Source organism: Mobula birostris, chromosome 26 (genome assembly GCF_030028105.1).
Source record: "Mobula birostris isolate sMobBir1 chromosome 26, sMobBir1.hap1, whole genome shotgun sequence".
NCBI lineage: Eukaryota > Metazoa > Chordata > Chondrichthyes > Myliobatiformes > Myliobatidae > Mobula > Mobula birostris.
In genome coordinates, this window is record NC_092395.1 from 17,229,350 (window position 1) to 17,251,877 (window position 22,528).

Genomic DNA, 22,528 nt, shown 5'->3' on the forward strand with positions numbered 1-22,528 from the left:
CCAACCTGCATTCAGCCCATAACCCTCCATTCCTTTCCTGTCCATATATCTATCCAATTTAACTTTAAATGACAACATTGAACCTGCCTCAACCAGTTCTGCTGGAAGCTCGTTCCACACAACTTTCTTCGACTCCATGCACGCTTTCTCTATCCGAACCTCCCTTAAATGTTTTAATTGAACCAGCAGCTACAGCTTCTGCTGGCAGCTCATTCCACACTCACACCACCCTCTGAAGAGGATTCTGCTTAGATTCCTCTCAATATTTCACCTTTCATCCTAAACCTATGGCTTCTAGTTCTTGCAACACACATCAAAGTTGCTGGTAAACGCAGCAGGCCAGGCAGCATCTCTAGGAAGAGGTACAGTCGGCGTTTCAGGCAGAGACCCTTCGTCAGGACTAGCTGAAGGAAGAGTTAGTAAGAAGTTTGAAAGTGGGAGGGGGAGATCCAAAATGATGGGAGAAGACAGGAGGGGGAGGGATGGAGCCAAGAGCTGGACAGGTGATTGGCAAAAGGGATACAAGAGGATTATGGGACAGGAGGTCCGGGAAGAAAGACAAGGGGAGGGGGGGAACCAAAGGATGGGCAAGGGGTATAGTCAGAGGGACAGAGGGAGAAAAAGGAGAGTGAGAGAAAGAATGTGTGTATAAAAATAAAAGATGGGGTACGAGGGGGAGGTGGGGCATTAGCGGAAGTTAGAGAAGTCGATGTTCATGCCATCAGGTTGGAGGCTACCCAGACGGAATATAAGGTGCTGTTCCTCCAACATGAGTGTGGCTTCATCTTTACAGTAGAGGAGGCCGTGGATAGACATGTCAGAATGGGAATGGGATGTGGAATTAAAATCTGTGGCCACTGAGAGTTGGCTGGGGTGATATACTGCGTCCGGTGCTCCCGATGTGGCCTGCTATATATTGTCGAGACCCGACGCAGCCTGGGAGACCGCTTTGCTGAACACCTATGCTCTGTCCGCCAGAGAAAGCAGGATCTCTCGGTGGCCACACATTTTAATTCCACATCCCATTCCCATTCTGACATGTCTATCCACGGCCTCCTCTACTGTAAAGATGAAGCTACAACATACTTCAGAGCCCTACAACATACCTTAGAGCCCTATCATTCACTGTGTAAGTCCTCTGAAGTGCAACACCTCACACTTGTCTGCGTTAAATTTCCCAGATAGTCAAGATCATGCTGAAAGCTTCAATGGCCTTTCCTCACTGCTCAGTACGCCCCCAAACTTGGTGTCATCTGCAAATTGCTGATCCAGTTTACCACATTATCATCTAAATCATTAATACATATGATGAACAACATTCAACACTGTCCTCTGTGGCACACCCACTAAGTCACAGACTTGCAGTCAGAGAGATGACCCTCCAATGTACTTTCTCTCCCTAAGTGAATGCTGAATCCAGTTTACTACTTCATCCTGAATGCCAAGTGACTGTACTTTCTGGACCAGCCTCACATATGGGGCATTGTCAAATGCCTTGCTAACGTCTATATAGTCAACATCTATTGCTTTCCCTTCATTAAAATTTGTGGTAACCTCTTAAAAACTGTAAGATTGGTAAGGGATGACCTACCATGATGACTATCCCTAATCAGGCCCTGTCTATCCAAATACTTGTATATTCTGTCCCTTAGAGTACCTTCCAATACTTTACCCATAACTGTTGTCAGGATCACCTGCCTATAATTCCACATCTGATGTGTAGATTTGAACAACAGAACAGCATTAGCCACCTCCAGTGCTCCAGCATCTCCCCCATGGGTAAGGACATTTAAAATATCTCTGCCAGGATCTCTGTAGTTTCTGTACTTGCCTTCCACAAGATCCAAGTAAACACCTTGTCAGGCCCTGGGGATTTATCTATCTTAATTCATCTCAAATCAGTCATCTCTTTTCTCCATAATCTGGGTACAGTCCATGACCTCACAACTCTTTTACCTTAGTTCTATAGTTTTTGTGTCTGTCAAGTGAATTTGGTTGTAAAAATTAATTTAACATCATCCCCATCTCTTTTGGTTTCATGCATAGATGACCATGCTGAAATTCAATTTTTGTCCCTTGCTATCCTTTTGCTCTTAATATAGGTATACAAACCCCTGAAATTCTCACGGCGATCAGAACAACGTTGTGTCCTCATTTAGTGCTCTTGATTTCTCTCTCAAGTGTTCTCTTGTATTTTTTATAATCCTCAGGCACCTCATTTGGTCCTATCAGCAAAGCAGGTCCTCAGAATCCTTCAGTAACTAAGATTCCCTCTTTCACTGGGCTATATTTACAAAATAATCAAGTTGTAAAGTGATCAATAACTCAATGTGCTACTTTCTTTAATAAAAAGTGGTGGACAAGTTGTTGGAGAATATCTCGAGAGGCTGGATATATGAGCATTTGGAGACATGTAATCTGATTAGGGATAGTCAGCATGGCTTCATGAAGGGCAGGTCATGCCTTGCGAACCTGATTGAATTCTTTGAAGATGTAACAAAACACATTGAAGGTAGAGCAGTGGATGTTGTGTATATGGATTTCAGTTAGGCATTTGATAATGTTCCCCATGTGAGGCTCATTCAGAAAATGAGGCATGGGGTCCAAGGAGACCGTGCTTTGTGGATCTAGAATTGGCTTGCCCGCAGAAGGCAAAGGGTGGTTGTAGATGGTTCGTATTCTACATGGAGAATGGTGACCAGTTGTGTCCCGCAGGGATCTGTTGTGGGACCCATCCTCTTTGTGATATTTATAAATGACCTGGATGAGGAAGTAGGAGGGTGGATGAGTAAGTTTGCTGATGACACAAAAGCTGGGGATGTTGTAGGTAGTCTGGAGGGTTGCCAGAGGTTACAGCGCGACATTGATAAGATGCAGAACTGGGCTGAGAAGTGGCAGATGGAGTTCAATCCAGATAAGTGTGAATTGTTTTATTTCAGTAGGCCAAATTGGAAGTCAGTGCAGAGAATGTTGGCCATCCACTCGGGGATTGAGTTCAAGAGCTGTGAGGTAATGTTACAGCTATGCAAGACCTTAGTTAGACCCCACTTGGAGTACTGTGTTCTTTTCTGGTTACCCTACTACAGGGAAGGATGTGGATACTATAGAAAGAGTGCAGAGGTGATGTACAAGGATGTTGCCTGGATTTGGAGAGCATGCTTTATGAGTTAAGTTAAGTGAACCTGGCCTTTTCACTTTGGAGTGACAAAGGATGAGAGGTGACCGAATAGAGGTGTAGAAGATGATGAGAGGCATTGATTGTGTGGATAGCCAGAGGCTTTTTCCCCAGGGTTGAAGTGGCTAACATGAGGGGGCATAGTTTTAAAGTGCTTGGAAGTAGGTACAAGTGGGATGTCAAAGGAACACACATCAAAATTGCTGGTGAACGCAGCAGGCCAGGCAGCATCTGTAGGAAGAGGTGCAGTCGACGTTTCAGGCCGAGACCCTTCGTCAGGACTCTTCCTACAGATGCTGCCTGGCCTGCTGCGTTCACCCGCAACTTTGATGTGTGTTGCTTGAATTTCCAGCATCTGCAGAATTCCTGTTGTTTGGGATGTCAAAGGTAAGTTTTTCACACACAGTGGTGGGTGTGTGAAATGCACTATCAGCAAAGGTGGTAATGGAAGGTACAATAGGGTCTTTTAAGAGACTCTTGGATCAGTACATGGAGCTTAGAAAAATAGAGGGCTATGCGATAGGAAAATTCTAGGCAGTTTCCAGGGTAGGTTATATGGTCGGCACAACATTGTGCGCCAAAGGGCCTGTGATGTGCTGTAGATTTCTATGTTCTAAACCTAATAACCTTGTCTTTTATTTTAACAGGAGCCTGTACTCAGCATTTTCCCTTTTAACGCCTTACACTTGCCAAGCATCTCTTTGTTAGAAAACAGCCTAGCCTAACCTAATCCACACCTGCCAGATCCCTTCTGATGCCATCAAAATTGGCCGAACTCCAATATAGAATCTCAACCTGAGGACCAGTTCAGTCCTCCATGATTAAGTGGAAACTAATGGAATTATAATCACTAGATCCCAAGTTTTCCCCCTATACATACTTCTGTCCCCTGCCCTTTTTGATTTCCTAAACAGATACCCATTATTGTGCTCTCTCATAGATGCCACTACATATTAAGGAAATTTTCTGAACATATTTGACAAATTCTACCCGATTCCTTTACAATATGGAAATCCTAGTTGATATGTGGAAAAATAAAATTACCTGCTATTGCAACCTTTTTTTCCTCCCAGCTGTCTGTGATTTCTCAAAAGATTTGTTTCTCTAAATCCATCTGGGTGTTAGGTGGTCTATAAATATAGACCCATTAATGAATCACCTTTTTATTCCTTAATTCCACCCATATTATCTCAGTGTGTCCTGAGCACTGCCGTGAAATGTATAGTGTTTTATCATTTATATATTGCAATGTACTGCTGCCATAAAACAAATTTCATGACATATTAAACTTGATTCTGAACCCTGGAATATTAAGCTGCTAGTTGTGCTCCTTGTTCAGCCAAGTCTCACTAATGATCACAACATCATAATTCCATGTGCTGATCCACACCTTGCCTGCAATACTCCTTGCATTGAACTAGATGCATCTCAGATCATTGGTCATCAGCCAGTTCTGTCTTTGCTTGTAGACTTAACATTTAATATCCCCACAGTCACTCCATTTGCTGCCCTGCCACTAGTTTCCAATCCCCTGCAACTCTAATTTAAACCCTCTAAGCAGCACTAGCAAAACTTCCCACAAGGATATTGGTCATCATTGGTCATCAGCCAGTTCTGTCTTTGCTTGTAGACTTAACATTTAATATCCCCACAGTCACTCCATTTGCTGCCCTGCCACTAGTTTCCAACCCCCTGCAACTCTAATTTAAACCCTCTAAGCAGCACTAGCAAAACTTCCCACAAGGATATTGGTCCCCCTCCAGTTCAGGTGTAAGCTGTTCCATTTTCCACAGAAATGACTCTAATGATCCAAAAATCTGATGACCACCCCCCACCCTTAGGCACATGTGAAACTGTACTGTTTTCTTATTTCTTGCCTTATGAGCATGCGATTACTGGTAACAATCCTGAGATCACCATCTTGGAGAATACTGTCTTTTAACTTGGCATCCAACTCCCTGAGCTCACTTTGCAGGACCTCATCACCCTTCCTGCATATCGTCATTGGTACAAATATGAACTGTGATTTCTGACTGGTCACCCATCCCCTTAAGAATGCAGTGGACTCAACCTGACTCCCTACGCGACTCCCTTGTCCATTCGTTCCCCCCCCCCCATCCCTCCCCAGCAATCTCCCTCCTGGCACTTATCCTTGTAAGCGAAACAAGTGCTACAGATGCCCTTACACTTCCTCCCTCACTATCATTCAGAACCCCAGACAGTCCTTCCAGGTGAGGCGACACTTCACCTGTGAGTCGGCTGTGGTGATGTACTGCGTCTGGTGCTCCCGATGCGGCCTTCTGTATATTGGCGAGACCCTACGCAGACTGGGAGATCGTTTGGCTGAACATGTGCGCTCTGTCCGCCAGAGAAGGCAGGATCTTCCAGTGGCCACACATTTTAATTCCTCGTCCCATTCCCATTCTGATATGTCTATCCATGGCCTCCTCTACTGTAAAGATGAAGCCACACTCAGGTTGGAGGAACAACACCTTATATTCCATCTGAGTAGCCTCCAACCTGATGGCATGAACATTGACTTCTCAAACTTCTGCTAATGCCCTGCGTACCCCATCTGTTATTTATTTATTTATTTATATACACACAGGTTCTTTTTCTCTCTCTCCTTTTTCTCCCTCTGTCCCTCTCGCAATACCCCTTGACCATCCTCTGGGCATTCCCCCACTCCCCCTTTTCTTTCTCCCTAGGCCTCATGTCCCATGATCCTCTCGTACCCCTTTTGCCAATCAACTGTCCACCTCTTGGCTCCATCCCTCCCCCTCCTGTCTTGTCCTATCTTTTCGGATCTCCCTCTCCCCCTACCATTTTCAAATCTCTTACTAGCTCTTCTTTCAGTTAGTCCTGACGAAGGGTCTCGGCCTGAAACGTCGACTGTACCTCTTCCTAGAGATGCTGCCTGGCCTACTGCATTCACCAGCAACTTTTATGTGTATTGCAATTCCAGCATCTGCAGATTTCCTCATGTTTGCGGACTCAACCTGAGATGTCTCTGTAATGCAATGTACCATCCAGGAGTCACTTTTTCATCCATAGAATCTCCTGTCTGTTTCCCAGACTAATGAATCCAGTAGCATTTCTGCCCTACTCTGTCCCCTCTTGCCTCCTGATCTACAAAACCATTCTCAATGTCAGAGATATGGCTGCTGAGGCTTTCCTTGCCTGCTTGCAGCAAGTCCTAGATAACATTGTGGCACAGGCTAATTAGTATAATATCACTGAGTGCCATTAACAGTCTAACCATCTAACTTTCAAATGCAAAGGTTTTGTTATCACAGTCTCCCACCATGAACATTATAGTGGCCACTATTGACCAGAAACTTAACTAACCACACACAGAAATACAGCTACAGTAACAGATCAGGCTATTAATTCTGTAGTCATTCCTTTCATGATGGTTTAAAAGGAATATGTTGGAATACTTTCTGCTTTTAGGAAGAGTACAGTCTACAAGCTGGTTTTCAACAGTATTTTAATGTTTTGGTTGTGGGGGCCAAAGTCAGCCTAACTGATTTGTTATCCTGTCGGCTTCAAAATGCAATGGAGTTACTAACGAGACATTTCAGCAGCAAAGGCTGTTGTAAATCTAGTCAAGAAGAAACAAGCTTACGAAAGGTTCAAAAAAACTAGGTAATGATAGAGATCTTGAAGATTATAAGGCTAGCAGGAAGGAGCTTAAGAAAGAAATTAGGAGAGCCAGAAGGGGCCATGAGAAGGCCCTGGCGGACAGAATTAAGGAAAACCCCAAGGCATTCTACAAGTATGTGAAGAGCAAGAGGATAAGACGTGAGAGAATAGAACCAATCAAGTGTGACAGTGGAATAGTGTGTATGGAACCGGAGGAGGTAGCGGAGGTTCTTAATGAGTACTTTGCTTCAGTATTCACTACGGAAAAGGATCTTGGTGATTGTAGGAATGACTTACAGCGGACTGAAAAGCTTGAGCATGTAGGTTTTAAGAAAGAGGATGTGCTGGAGCTTTTGGAAAGCATCAAGTTGGATATGTCAACGGGACTTGACGAGATGTACCCCTGGCTACTGTGGGAGGCAAGGGAGGAGATTGCTGAGTCTCTGGTGATGATCTTTCTATCATCAATGGGGATGGGAGAGGTTCCAGAGAAGTGGAGGGTTGTGGATGTTGTTCCCTTATTCAAAAAAGGGAGTAGAGATAGCCCAGGAAATCATAGATCAGTGAGTCTTACTTCAGTGATTGGTAAGTTAATGGAGAAGATCCTGAGAGGCAGGATTTATGAACATTTGGAGAAGCAAAATATGATTAGGATTATTCGGCATGGCTTTGTCAACGGGAGGTCATGCCTTATCAGCCTGATTGAATTTCTTGAGGATGTGACTAAACACATTGATGAAGGTAGAGCAGTAGATGTAGTGTCAAATGCCTTGCTGAAATGCATATACAAGGTACCCCATGCAAGGCTTATTGAGAAAGTAAGGAGGCATGGGATCCAAGGGGACATTGCTTTGTGGATCCAGAAGTGGCTTGCCCACAGAAGGCAAAGAGTGGTTGCAGACGGGTCATATTCTGTATGGAGGTCGGTCATCAGTGGTGTGCCTCAGGGATCTGTTTTGGGACCCCTGCTCTTCTTGATTTTTAGAAATGACCTGGATGAAGAAGTGGAGGGATGGGTTAGTAAATTTGCTGATGACACAAAAGTTGGGTAGTGTGGGGGGCTGTCAGAGGTTACAGTGGGTCATTGATAGGATGCAAAACTGGGCTGAGAAGTGGCAGATGGAGTTCAGCCCAGATAAGTGTGAGGTGGTTAATTTTGGTTGGTCAAATATGATGGCAGAATATAGTATTAATGGTAAGACTTTTGGCAGTGTGGAGGATCAGAGGGATCTTAGGGTCCGAGTCCATAGGACACTCAAAGCTGCTGCGCAGGTTAATTCTGGGGTTAAGAAAGCATACAGTGCATTGGCCTTCATCAATTGTGGGATTGAGTTTAGGAGCCGAGAGGTAATGTTGCAGCTCAGTTAAATGGTCAGACCCCACTTGGAGTACTGTGCTCAGTTCTGGCTGCCTCACTACAGGAAGGACATGGAAATCATAGAAAAGGTGCAGAGGAGATTTACAAGGATGTTGCCTGGATTGGGGAGCATGCCTTATGAGAAGAGGTTGAGTGAACTTGGCCTTTTCTCCTTGGAGTGAAGGAGGATGAGAGGTGACCTGATAGAGGTGTATAAGATGATGAGAGGCATTGATCATGTGGATAGTCAGAGGCTTTTTCCCAGGGCTAGAATGGCTAGCGTGAGAGAGCACAGTTTTAAGGAGCTTTGAAGTAGGTACAGAGGAGTTGTTAGGGGTAAGTTTTTTATGCAGAGAGTTGCTGGATGATTGGAGGTTAGATACTGGTGATCCATTGTTTAAGAAAAGCTAAGAATAAGCCTGGAAATTATAGGGTGATAAGCTTTCCATCAGTGCTGAAAAAGTTATTGGAAAGTATTCTAAAGGGACAGAATATATATTTGGATAGACAGGGCCTGATTGGAGATGGTCATGGTGGCTTTCTGAGTGGTAGATTGCATCTAACCAATTACTGTTTTTTGAGGAACTCACCAGGAAAGTTGTTGAAGACAAAGCAGTGGATGGGCTTTAGCAAGGCCTTCGATAAGGTCCTGTAATAGGAGGTTGACCAAGAAGGTTCAATTGCTTGGCATTCAGGATGATTCGTGCTTGCCTCAATTCTTATTGGCCAGTTCCATGTGACCCTTAATTACTTGGACTTTTTAGTACGGTGGATTCTGGTTAATTGGGCCATCAGTTAATTGGGGCAGTCGCTTATTTGGGATAACTCAAAAATAACAAAAATAATTAAGAGCGTAGCCTTTGTTTATTTGGGACACTGCTGCTTAATTGGGACAGAATACTGTTGCCAAAGAGTTTCTAACTAACATCAGTTGTGTGCACTTGTGTGGCTGCTAGCCTCTACACCATACTTTAATTAGTTAATAATTTTTAAATGGCGTTAGTTGAATGTGTTTGTGCTGGAAAAAGTAGCGATTTTTGTCACTGATAGTTGGTGAGAAATAAGCAGTAAGCCAGTTCAGAACTGCTTGGCGCACTGGTTTCAAGCATTCGGGCTTGGAGATGCTCGAACCCTTCAGATGTTATGAAGCAAACAGTTTCTAAATAGCATCAGTTGCGTGTGCTTGTATTATACTATCCATTTGAATTGGCAAATGTCGATTCAAAGAGCAGTGATTTTTCATCATTTTGTTTTTTATTTTGACTTTATGCAGGATGGTAATGAAAGTATTCCATTATCTGCATGATGTGTTCATTTACTGTCATTCAAAAGAACACGGTAGCGATTAATTTTTCCATCAATAACTGTAAGGAACTATATACAATGTTATAATACTGTAGTAGTATTGGTAGTGTTCTAATTTGTTCTGTATTTCACTTAAATGTCACAGTTAAATGATAGTCTGTCTTTGTTATGCCTTTCAACTATTTCTGTGAGGTTGGTCACGACTAGACTGAACTCCTGCCTCAGCAAGGACCTGGACCAATTGTAATTTGCCTATCGCCACAATAGGTCGATGGTAGACGCAATCTCAATGGCTCTCCACACGGCTTTAGACCACCTGGACAACACAAACGCCTATGTCAGGATGCTGTTCATCGACTATAGCTCAGCATTTAATACCATCATTCTTACAATCCTGATTGAGAAGTTGCAGAACCTGGGCCTCTGTATCTCCCTCTGCACTTGCATCCTGGACTTCCTAACTGGAAGACCACAGTCTGTGCGGATTGGTGATAACATTTCCTTCTCGCTGACGATCAACACTGACACACCTTAGGGATGTGTGCTTAGTCCACTGTTCTACTCTATATGCAAGACTGGCTAGGCATAGCTCAAATACCATCTATAAATTTGTTGACGATACAACCATTGTTGGTAGAATCTCAGGTGCTGACAAGAGGGCGTACGGGAGTGAGATATGCCAACTAGTTGAGTGGTGCCGCAGCAACAACCTGGCACTCAACATCAGTAAGATGAAAGAGCTGATTGTGGATTTCAGGAAGGGTAAGACGAAGGAACATATATCAATCCTCATAGAGGGATCAGAAGTGGGGAGAGTGAGCAGCTTCAAGTTCCTGGGTGTCAAGATCACTAAGAATCTAACCTGGTCCCAACATATCAATGTAGTTATAAAGAAGGCAAGACAGCAGCTATACTTTATTAGGAGTTTGAAGAGATCTGGCATACCAGCAAATGCACTGAATAACTTCTATAGTTGTACACTGGAGAGCATTCTGACAGGGTGCATCACTGTCTGGTATGGAGAGGCTACTGCACAGGACCAAAAGAAACTGCAGAAGGTTGTAAATCTAGTCAGCTCCATTTTGGACACTAGCCTACAGAGTACCCAGCACGTCTTTAGGGAGCAGTGTCTCATTAAGGCAGTGTCCGTTGTTAAGGACCTCCAGCACCCAGGGCATGCCATTTTCTCACTGCTACCTCAAGTAGGAGGTACGGAAGTCTGAAGGCACACACTCAGCGATTCAGGAACAGCTTCTTCCCCTTTGTCATCCGATTCCTAAATGGGCATTGAATCTTTGGACACTACCTCAGTTTTTTTAATATACAGTATTTCTGTTTTTGCATTTTTAAAATCTATTCAATATATGTAATTGATCATTATTATTTATTACTATTTTTTTCCCTGCTAGATTATGTATTACATTGAACTGCTGCTAAGTTATCAAATTTCACATTACATGCTGGTGATAATAAACCCGATTCTGATTCTGATCTGGGGTATCCTGCAGTGCATAACTTGCTGCTCAATACCTGAATTGGAGCATGATTGAGTACTCTTCATGTAGATGAGTAGCTCCATCAATTCTCATGAGAGTTGACACCATCCAAGAGAAAGCAGTCCAGTTGATTGGCATCTAATCAGCTACTTTAAATATTCATTTGCAGTCAATGCACAGTGCTGCTAATGAGTACCATTGACAAAATGTACTGCAGTTTAGCTCGTCACGCTTGTATGATAGCAGCTCCCAAGCCCACAGCCTCTACCACCACAAAGGGGCAGCAGGCAGATAAGAACATAACACTTGATGATTGCTGTTTAAGTTGCACATAACCTACCTGATTTGGAAATGTGTGACCAGCCCTCTGTTGTTGCTATGTCTATGTAGTGGTGCTTACCATCTGACAGCTCTGTACAAGTAATTTTACGGTAAATAATTACTCATTTTAATGGAAAATGAAAAATAATAAATTTGAACTCCCTTTTGAAAATCAGTTTGTATAATGAAACTTCCAGTTTATGTTGTTTGAAGATGATTAGACTTTGAAGTCTTTATTCTTGGGTCAAAAGCAGTTGCTTCTGCCTCATGAGCTGGCTGTTTTGATGTGGTGTAGCATATTTGTTTACATATTACATTGTGTTATATTGGTATTAAAGTGAGTTGCTCCAGTGCAATCAAAATTTCTTACTGTTGGGAATATGACAGAGAACTTGTAATTTGAAAATTGATACACCAATCTTTATTGCACACCAGGGGCATGAAAGGTAGTAACGTTTGATCAAGCTTGAAGTTTTTCAGAGCCACTGCATTGGATGAAGGTTAGTGAATATGGTTGTGAATTTGCCATAGTTTTGCTGGATATAATTTGGAGTCACTGGCATAGTTAATTTGGCTTGTGTACAGCTGTATTTTTGATAAGTTTTATATTAACTGGCAATGTAAGAGTTATTGGCTGGATGTGATTTTCTTTTATTTTTGTAAGGTGTCTTGTTAAACAATCTGAGAAGTGAAGAGTATAATTGATTATCTTTTGAAATGCAGACAAAATTCAGACTTAAATATTGCACCTGGCTCCCTGTAACACAAACAGTGGGCTAAAAGTTCTTTACTGTGATCCATCTTTTTTTTCAGCTTTGCTGACATTTCTTTAAAACTGTGTTTCATGGTTTACTTGAGGGACAGGTTTTTTTTTTCGAACACCAGTGTCTAATTATGATGGGTAAGCTGTATTTACTTCAGATATTCTGCTACTTTGCATTTTTCTCTTGGATGCCCTTGTTAGTCAGGTTATTGATTTGAAAAACTGTATGTTGGGACAGTTAAAATCAATTTGTTCTTAGATTTGATTTTATTTTATAAATAAAGACCTATTCAAAACAAGTGCAATTTCAAAATGTGTTTTAAGATTCAGTGAGTAAAATGTGAAAGAATAATCCAAGTACTTCTAAGTAAAATATGAAGGTATAATACAATCAAATCATGTTGCCAAAAGTGCTCATTTATCAATCCATTTCAGCTTATTTGAATGCCTTTGCAGTTTAAGTAATGTCAGAGCTGGTTCATATTTTATTTATGTGGATCACACTAAAATCCAATATTTAACATGAAGTAAACAATTTATAATAGTTTTCACCCCTTGATGAATAAATTGAAATATCCTGGAAATAATTTTCAGTTGTGCAATTTTGTTTTCAATCATTTCTCTTTGCATGAGATTGTCAGGATAAAATAAAATTAGAATATGAGCTTGTGAAAGGCAAACATGCAACTTATTTCTCAACTAGAGATTTACCCAAGTGTTTCATCTCAAATGATGTATTTGTGTACAGAAGTGGCAATGTTTCAATTGCAGCCTTAAGGTTGTGTAGCTAAAACTCGTAAGTAATAAGGGATGAGTGACTGGGTAATGTTGATTCTGCATTTTAAATTGCAGCTAAGTATTTTTTCAATTTACTGAAAGCCATCATTTCCAGTAATGCAGCAAGCTCTCAATACTGCATTCAAAGTGTCAACCTCATAAGACTGAGGGGAAATAATGTTGATCATTGAGACCAGGCAGATTTCAAGTGTGATTATTTAACTTGAGATGAAAAGTACGTTAGTTTGCACTTACTACAGATTTGTGATAATTTTCCTTTGTAAATAAAAGCTAGGTTTTCAATTTGATCGTGGTTTGTATTTTTATGATGGATTTGATAGGTTGTGACATCTACTTGTTTACTGTTGCATGTCTGAACTCTTCAGTATTTGTTCAAATGTCAATATAAAAAAAATTGCATCTCAGTGCTTGATCCCTAAATATATATGATGCTGATTTTGCTGATACACTTCGAACTTAGTGTGAATATATTTTTGTAGAGAGCATGTTGCTGTGAATTTTCTTGCTTACAGCTGATAGTTCTGAAGGAAAGCACAGCATTTAGCCTTTTTGATGGAAATGTGTCCTGGACTTGCGCAGTCTAGGTGTAAGTCTGAAACTTGCTAAGTGACAATGCTGTGTCTGCTGCTACATTTTTTCTGTTATTGTACTCCACATGAAGTATGATGATGGAGCACAATCCTGTTGCAACTTCTCAGCATACAGTGAAGAAATAACCTCACATCGTATCTCAGGTCAGATCTGGCACAATACTGGAGTCTGTTTTTAGGGATTTTCAGTCTGTGGATTAGGAAGCAATAGTAAGTAATTTTAAGTGGAGTGTAAGCAACACACATCAAAGTTGCTGATGAACGCAGCAGGCCAGGCAGCATCTCTAGGAAGAGGTACAGTCGACATTTCGGGCTGAGACCCTTCGTCAGGACTAACTGAAGGAAGAGCTAGTAAGAGATTTGAAAGGGGGAGGGGGAGATCCGAAATGATAGAAGAAAACAGGAGGGGGGGGGAATGGAGCCAAGAGCTGGACAGTTGATTGGCGAAAGTGATATGAGAGGATCATGGGACAGGAAACCTAGGGAGAAGGAAAAGTCGCGGGGGGGAACCCAGAGGATGGGCAAGGGGTATAGTCAGAGGGAGAAAAAGGAGAGAGAGAAAGAATGTGTGTATATAAATAAACTATGGATGGGGTACGAGGGGGAGGTGGGGCATTAGCGGAAGTTAGAGAAGTCAATGTTCATGCCGTCAGGTTGGAGGCTACCCAGACAGAATACAATGTGTAGTTCCTCCAACCTGAGTGTGGCTTCATCTTTACAGTAGAGGAGGCCATGGATAGACATAGCAGAATGGGATGTGGAATTAAAATGTGTGGCCACTGGGAGATCCTGCTTTCTCTGGCGGACAGAGCGTAGGTGTTCAGCAAAACGATCTCCCAGTCTGGGTGGGGTCTCGACAATATATAGAAGGCCACATCGGGAGCACCGGACGCAGTAAATCACTTAATATTATATTAAGTGGAGTGTAATCTTTTGCATGTGTTTTACTTGAATTTAAATTTTTTTGAATTGGTATTTTCTAATTTACATTAGTCTCAATATTGAAAGACTCATGACAAAGCTTCAAACCCCATTTTGACTTCTCTGAGAATCTTTCAGGTACTCTGGGTTGAGGTCTAAGTCGTATGTTGCCGGACTCCTTGCCATGAGAACTTGGTCCCAACTTGTAGGTGTGAGGTGGTGGGTCTCTATGATTGACCGTCTATGTGCATCCCAGATGAGTGTGAGCAGATAGTGGGCCTGGTAGAGAAAGCAATTGCCCATTAGTAATTGGTATTGTCACTTTTGCTGCCAGAAAGTACATTATATTATTTAAATCTAGCTTAGTTGTAAATTGTTGCTTGGACTTCAGTTTTTAACCATATAAAATTTACAGGTTTACTAATCAGTTTATCTGTGGGTTTAGATCTTCATTTTATCCTTGCCATATAATTTGTTGGTTATCAGATTTTTTTGTTTGTTTTAATCTCAGAACTTTTGAGACCCTAGTTTAGAGACACCCGACACAAAATGCTGGTGGAACGCAGCAGGCCAGACAGCATCTAGGATGAAGTACAGTCGACGTTTCGGGCCGAGATGTTGACTGTACTTCTTTCTATGGATGCTGTCTGGCCTGCTGCTTTCCACCAGCATTTTTTGTATGTTGCTTGGGGCATCTGCAGATTTCCTTGTGTTTGCGTTAGAGACATCCGAGTCGGAAACATTTTCCATGTCAAGCCCTTAAAGAAATCTATATGTTTCGGTACCATCACTGCTCATTCCTTTAAATTCTTGACAGTTTAGCTGTCTTATTAGGTGTGCTTGTACAGTGGCATGCAAAAGTTTGGGCACCCCGGTCAAAATTTCTGTTCTGTGAATAGCTAAGCGGGTAAAAGATGAACTGATTTCCAAAAGGCATAAAGTTAAAGATGACACATTTCTTTAATATTTTAAGCAAGAAAACTTTTTTATTTCCATCTTTTACAGTTTCAGAATAACAAAAAAGGAAAAGGGCCTGAAGCAAAAGTTTGGGCACCCTGCATGGCCAGTACTTAGTAACACCCCCTTTGGCAAGTATCACAGCTTGTAAATGCTTTTTGTAGCCAGCTAGAAGTCTTTCAGTTCTTGTTTGGGGGATTTTCGCCAATTCTTCCTTGCAAAATGCTTCTAGTTCTGTGAGATTCTTGGGCTGTCTTGCATGCACTGCTCTTTTGAGGTCTATCCACAGGATCTCGATGCTGTTTAGGTCAGGGGATTGTGAGGGCCATGGCAAAACCTTCAGCTTGCGCCTCTTGAGGTAGTTCATTGTGAATGTTGAGGTGTGTTTAGGTTCATTATCCTGTTGTAGAAGCCATCGTCTTTTCATCTTTGGCTTTTTTTTACAGATGGTGTGATGTTTGCTTCCAGAATTTGCTGCTATTTAATTGAATTCATTCTTCCCTCTACCTGTAAATGTTCCCCATGCCACTGGCTGCAACACAAGCCCAAAACATGATCGATCCACCCCCGTGCTTAACAGTTGGAGAGGTATTCTTTTCATGAAATCCTGCACCCTTTTTTCTCCAAACATACCTTTGCTCATTGCGGCCAAAAAGTTCTATCCAAAAGGTTCAAAGGAACATCTAAACAAGCCTGATGTATTTTGGAAACAAGTCTTGTGGACTGATGAAGTTAAAATAGAACTTCTTGGCCACAATGAGCAAAGGTACGTTTGGAGAAAAAAGGGTGCAGGATTTCATGAAAAGAACACCTCTCCAACTGTTAAGCACTGGGGTGGATCGATCATGCTTTGGGCTTGTGTTGCAGCCAGTAGCACGGGGAACATTTACAGATAGAGGGAAGAATGAATTCAATTAAATAGCAGCAAATTCTGGAAGCAAACATCACATCGTCTGCAAAAACAAAAAGCCGAAGATGAGAAGAGGATGGCTTCGACAATAGGATAATGAACCTAAACACACCTCAAAATTCACAATGGACTACCTCGAGGTGCAAGCTGAAGGTTTTGCCATGGCCCTCACAGTCCCCTGACCTAAACATCGTCGCAATTCTGTGGATAGACCTCAAAAGAGCAGGGCATGCAAGATGACCCAAGAGTCTCATAGAACTAGAAGCCTTTTGCAAGGAAGAATGGGTGAAAATCCCCCAAACAAGAATTGAAAGACTCTTAGCTGGCTACAAAAAGCATTTACAAGCTGTGATACTTGTCAAAGGGGGTGTTACTAAATACTGCCATGCAGGGTGCTAAACTTTTGCTTCAGGCCCTTTTCCTTTTTTGTTATTTTGAAACTGTAAAAGATGGAAATAAAAAAAAGTAATCTTGCTTAAAATATTAAAGAACGTGTCACCTTTAACTTTATGCTTTTTGGAAATCAGTTTATCTTTTATTCACTTAGCTATTCACAGTAACAGAAATTTTGACCAGGGGTGCCCAAACTTTTGGATGCCACTGTATTATCCTTGTAGGACAAATCCTTGTAGTCCAGAAGTAGATCTGTTTAAGTTATATTGTGTTCCTTATTTCACATGTATACTCCTGGGTTGGAAAGTAAGACTTGTACACTTGTATCTGCTCCTCTCCTGAAGACTGTGCTTCCTCTATGCATTCATACTGCTACCCAGAATTGTATCCTCAGCAAACTTGGGTATAACTTGACAGAGGTGTCTAAGGTGATAAGAGACATAGATAGAGTGCATAGCCATCTAATTTTTTCTCAGTGCGGAAATAGCTAGTATGGGAGGGCATAATTTTCAGGTGATTAGAGTAAAATATGTGGGGGTGTCAGCGGTTTTTTGTTTTTACAATGGTCGATGTGTGAAATGCACTGCCGGGGTGGAGGTAGACACAGATACATCAGGGACAATCTAAGTGACTCTTAGGCATATGGACAAAAGAAAAATGGAGGACTTTGGGAGGAATGTGTTAGATTGATCTTGGAGTAGTTTCAAAGGTCAACACAGCATCATGGGCTAAAGAACTTGTACAATGCTGTACTGTTCTAATAACACTTGCTCCTTCATTCAAATCATTTATCTTAATAGAGATCCCTGCAGTGTTTCTACTAATATCAAGTTAATTAATCTATAGGTCCCTATTTTTCTCCATTTCTTAAAAGTGGGGCTACATTTTGTTTCATTTCAGTCTGTGGGAACTTTTATAGAATCTATAAAATTTTGAAATATAACAGTTATTGCATCCTATATTTCAATAAAAACCTGCTTCAAAGCCATGGGATAGAAATCAACTCCAGGGACGTATCAATTTTGAACCCCTTTATTTTCTCCAAAAGTGTTCTTTTTGAACCTAACATTGATTTAGTTTATAATGCACTTTGCCACATTGTTCTCTGCTATTTTTGGGAGGTTTTCTGTCTTATGTGAAGGAGGTCACAAAATATTTGATTAATTTCTGGACCATTTCCTTTTTCCTTAATGCAATTTTTCTGGTCCCAGTCATATTAATTTATTTTCCTTTTAGGTTATATGTAGATGTTTTTGGACTGTTTTAAACTTCTCATAATTTAACTTGCCCTTCCTTATTAATTCATTGCCCTTCTTTGCTGGAACACTGAAACTTTAACAAACCACAGGTTTTTTGCTCTTCATTACAAAACTATTCTTTTGATCTTGTATTCTATAGGTAGCTAAGGCGATTTTTGTGCCATAAAGAGATATGTGCAGTACTGTGGAAAAAGTCTTGGGTACATGTTAAAAAAATTCTGTAAAACAAAGATATTTTCAAAAGTAATGAAATGAGAAGTTTTGAAATATCCAAAAAATTACTATAAAGATCTATAACCTGTTTAAAAAAAATCAAATCAATAATCTGGTATGACCACTGTTTTCCTTTAAAATTGCATCAATTCTCTTAGGTGCACTGTTGTGTAGTTCTATAAGAGAATCTGGTAGGTATCTTAGAGAACTTGTTGCAATTCTGTTGCAGGCTTTGGCTGTCTAACTTCTGTCTCTCCAGGTAATCCCTGACAGCCTCGATGATGTGAGGGCTCTGTGGAGGACATAGTCTGTTTGTTTTTTTTCCCCCCACTAAAGAAAGTTCCTTTTGTCCTCAGCAGTATACTTTGGGTCATTGCCCTGCTGCAGAATGAAGTTGGGACCGGTGGTAATATATGATAGATGAGAATCTACTTGTACTTCTCTGCATTGAGGATTCTATTAATTCTGACCAGATCACCAACTGCACTTGCAGAAATGCAGCTCCATATCTGCAGGGAACTTTTGCCATGCTTCACTTTTGAATGCAAGCACTCATTCATGTAGCACTTTTCAGCTCTTCTACATGGTGAGTCTCTTGTCTTTGTTTCCACTTTGAAGTAATGGCTTTTTGGCAGTGACTCTTCCATGAAGATTTCTTCTGACAAGACTTCCCCAGACTGTAGATGGGTGTACTTGGGTTCCATTGGTTTCTGAGTGCAGAGCTAGTAGAAGTGCTGGATTTGTTTCCATTTAGAAGAGACGTCAGTTTGATGTATCTCTCATCTGTTGCACTCAATTTCCGTGGCTGACCACTGCGTTTCTGGTTCTCAACTTTCACTGTTTCTTTGTGCTTCTTCAGAAGAGCTTGGACAGCACATTATGAAACTCCTGTCTGCCATGAAATTTCTGTGAAGGAGAGACCTTGTGATGCAGGATGACCACATTGTGTCTTGTTTCTATGCTCACTCTTACCATGGTTTTTACCAGAATTTGAAGATTAAACTCTGTATGAATTGAAGATTAAACTGTTGCTTCTGCAACATCCTCACCTTTAATTTAGTTGTCCTTTGCCCAGTTTGATTCCTTTTACACCCATTTGTTTCAATCAATCAGTTCAATTCATTCAGCTCATTATGTCATTGATCATTAACGTCTTGTTTTTTAACTGTCTCCCAACAGATGCCTCTTGATTTGTGAATATTTCTGCATTTTCTATATTTCACATTCTTTAATTCGGTTATTGATTGTAAATATAATCTAACATCTCTTCCATCTTTCTATCAGCAGCCTACATGGTATCCTGTCAAGGTATTTTGAGAAGACTTGATTTATCAAATACATCTCTCCAAAGATTTCTTCCAACCACATGTTTAGATGAAATGTGTATTGATTATTGAATGCTATTTTTATGGACAGCATGCTTTTAATTTTTAAAAGCCAACTTTCTAGATTGCTTTGAACTTGGTGATTAGACTTCAGTGGAGAAAAGATTTTGTCAGCTTTTGTATACAAAGTTAGAGGGGAAAAATGGAATGGAAAATCCTAATTCAATTTTTCAAATGATTGCAATGCATTTGAATTGGTAAATATGAATATTCTATTATCACTGAATATTCCCAAGACATTTAGGCCATTAACAAAGGCAAGTGATTATATTTCCTTTGTTTTCTAGAAAGCTAACTGGATCAATTTTGTTGCATCACTTCCTTTGGAATAAGCTTTAATTTGTATAGCAATACTATGTTTACTTCTAAAATGACTTTAATGTGACTTTGCTTTTCGAAAGATGTTTGTTCTTTGATTACCCTTTCCTGTAAAATAAGAATAACCTCATATTGAGATAACTTCACCTGGAAAATGCAACACCATAGTAGTTTAACCTCTGTATCTTGGTTTTAAATCTATCATATTTCAAATCTTTTGGGGGTTACCATAGTAGAAAGTCAAAAGCATGCAAGTCTTTTTATTGCCATTCATTTGAAAGTTAAACTTTTAAGACATGTAAAGATGTGTTTCAATTGTAGATATATAGATGTGGAAAAAGGTGGCTCTTCAGCATGTCTTTCCAAATATTTTGTGTTTTGAATTACATTGTGCAGACTTGTTTCTGAATTTCAGGAAATCTTGGATTACTTTTTTCTGTGGTGTAGCATCTAATAAAGGTTTATGATTTTTTTTACCTGTATACTGTAGCCAAACTGTTACTCATGCAATTACAAACAAATTGGAGCCTTAAAAAATTTGAATTTATTTGGGCCTACTTCAGCAATAAATTCAAAAAGAACAGTTCTTGCTCATGGCCAGAATTCTTTGATCTGTACAATTTTGTTACTTAAAAATTTAGAAAAGCAAAAGACAAACCAGTTGGATTTATTTTAAATATTTATTATTTGCTGTCTGTTTTAAAAATCAGGTAGAAGTTCTAAGTCAGATCTATTGGATTTCAAATAATGAAGATATGTTTCTTTAACCCATTCTTTTTATAACCATTTTTAATATATTTAGACCTTGTTTTTAAGATATAACTGAGAGCAGGATAAATCTGGGTGAGAGGGAGATTGGATGATCTAGTATTAGATACTGAACTTTGACACCTCATCTAAATTTAGATCTAGCCCAGATTGAAATTCTGTTTTCTCCATAGGCTGAAAGGAACACAGATAAAATGTGTTTTGGTCTTTCAAATGAGTTGATGCTCAAAGTACCAATCTATTAAAATTTGTTTCTGTTTGACAGTCTTTTCCAGAAGACTTCACTCATTTGCCTAGTGTTTGGGAACAAATCTGGCTAATCAAAATTCCAAGTATATTTTTTTATCGGAGTACATATGTCACCACATACAACCATGAGATTCCTTTTCCTGTCAGCATACTCAGCATTTCTATAGAATAGTAACTATTACAGGATTAATGAAAGATCATGTCGAGCATAGAAGAGGACAAACTGTGCAACTGCAAATATAAACAGCATTGTTGTTGACATCCCTCTGTCTCAATGGACAATGGGTGACGATCATCATCACAAGCCTGGACAGAAGGTGTGGAGATGGCCAGTCGTTAAGATCCCCCTCTCAGTGCAGTCCAAAGGAAAGCTTATGAAGCAATACATTTGGTATCAGCTTGGTTGCAGGAGCTGCTGGAAGGATATTCAATGACATCCAGCTGCCTTAGGAGCTCCACTCCGGATTTGCTGTTTGGGTTTACTTCCGTAACCTTCACCTCTGCCAACTCTGCCCACAAGGCAGTGGGGCTATTTACCCATAGCTGGGGATCTGGTTCACGAGCACTAGGGTGTGTCCACACACCGGTAAGCCTGCATGCTACATGTGCAAAGGCCAGACCTCTGCCAAGTCCTCGGTAGTTCAGCATAAGTCCAAAAGGAATTCAGTTTCCGTGTGTCGCTCTTGAGGAGGCACTACATGAGGCTTGCTGTTGGAGAGGCTATGTGCTGGCTGTGAGAGACTTACACATTGGGCTCTCTTTTTCGCAAGACTGCTAGCCAGCAGTGGAAGCTGAAAGTGAGAGTGCCAAAGTGCCAAGCACTACCACATTAGACGTGTCACAACAGCCATTTTGACGATTTAAATAAATAGTAATAAATAATGAGAGCATGAAATAAGATAAAAAGTCCTGAAAGTGAGATCATTGGTTGTGGAAGCATCTCAATAGATGAGTGCAGTTATCCTCTATTGTTCAAGAGTCTGATTGAGGAGTAGTAACTTCTTGATGCGAGTAGCTCTGGTGGTGCGAGTCCCCTTGCTTTTCTACCTTCTACCTGATGGCAGCAGTCAGAAAAGAGCATCCTCCTTTGACTTTTTCTTCCTTTAGGATGTTTCATTGTTTAAAACCCTGTTCTGTTTTCTGTAATTTTTTGAAAAAAAAAGATGCCTACTACTAAATTCATTTAGATTGTTGCGACTTCCCTATTTTCTCTATGGTGCCACAGTGACCTAAATGAGGTATAAAAGTAAGAAGTCAGATCTCTCAATGACTGGCAAACTGCCAAAGATTGATTGGTTGCCCTTGTTCTGTTTTTGTTCAAGCATAATCTTGGACTCAACATTCGACTGGAAGGCTGCCTTCCAGCTGACAGGCAAGATCCAGTGCAGTGCAGACCTTATCTGAGTAGAACTAGCTGACTTTGTCCCTGAATAATTTTGATAGCTGGTAAAGCCATGCCCTGGGCTCACGTGTTAAAGTTGCTTAGCATTTGTTTTTTAGTTTATTTTTATTGGTGTTGCTACCAAGGCAATCATTTATTATTTTCTAATTGTTATTGGGGAGATGATAATCACAGCCTTAAATCACTGCATTTTGCCTGCTGAAGATGCTTATTTAGACTAGCAACAATGAAGGATCAATAATATTTGTCGTTGGAGTTGTGTTCATTCAGGCAAGTGGAGAATAGTCCATCATGCTGCTTATC

General features: G+C 40.7%; 1 protein-coding gene across 2 annotated transcripts in view; it reads left to right on the plus strand.

Moving 5' to 3' along the window:
- The window catches only part of LOC140188288 (guanine nucleotide-binding protein G(q) subunit alpha-like), a 125,801-nt gene that overhangs the window by 18,492 nt on the left and 84,781 nt on the right, over positions 1 to 22,528 (plus strand). Inside the window, exon 1 of one of the 2 annotated variants that reach the window (XM_072244392.1) lies at positions 11,754 to 11,799. The exons of the other annotated variant lie outside the window; for it this stretch is intronic. The gene's annotated coding sequence lies outside the window, so the exon portion shown is untranslated. Of the gene's footprint in view, positions 1 to 11,753; positions 11,800 to 22,528 lie in introns of those variants that run through there. 2 annotated transcript variants of the gene reach the window in all.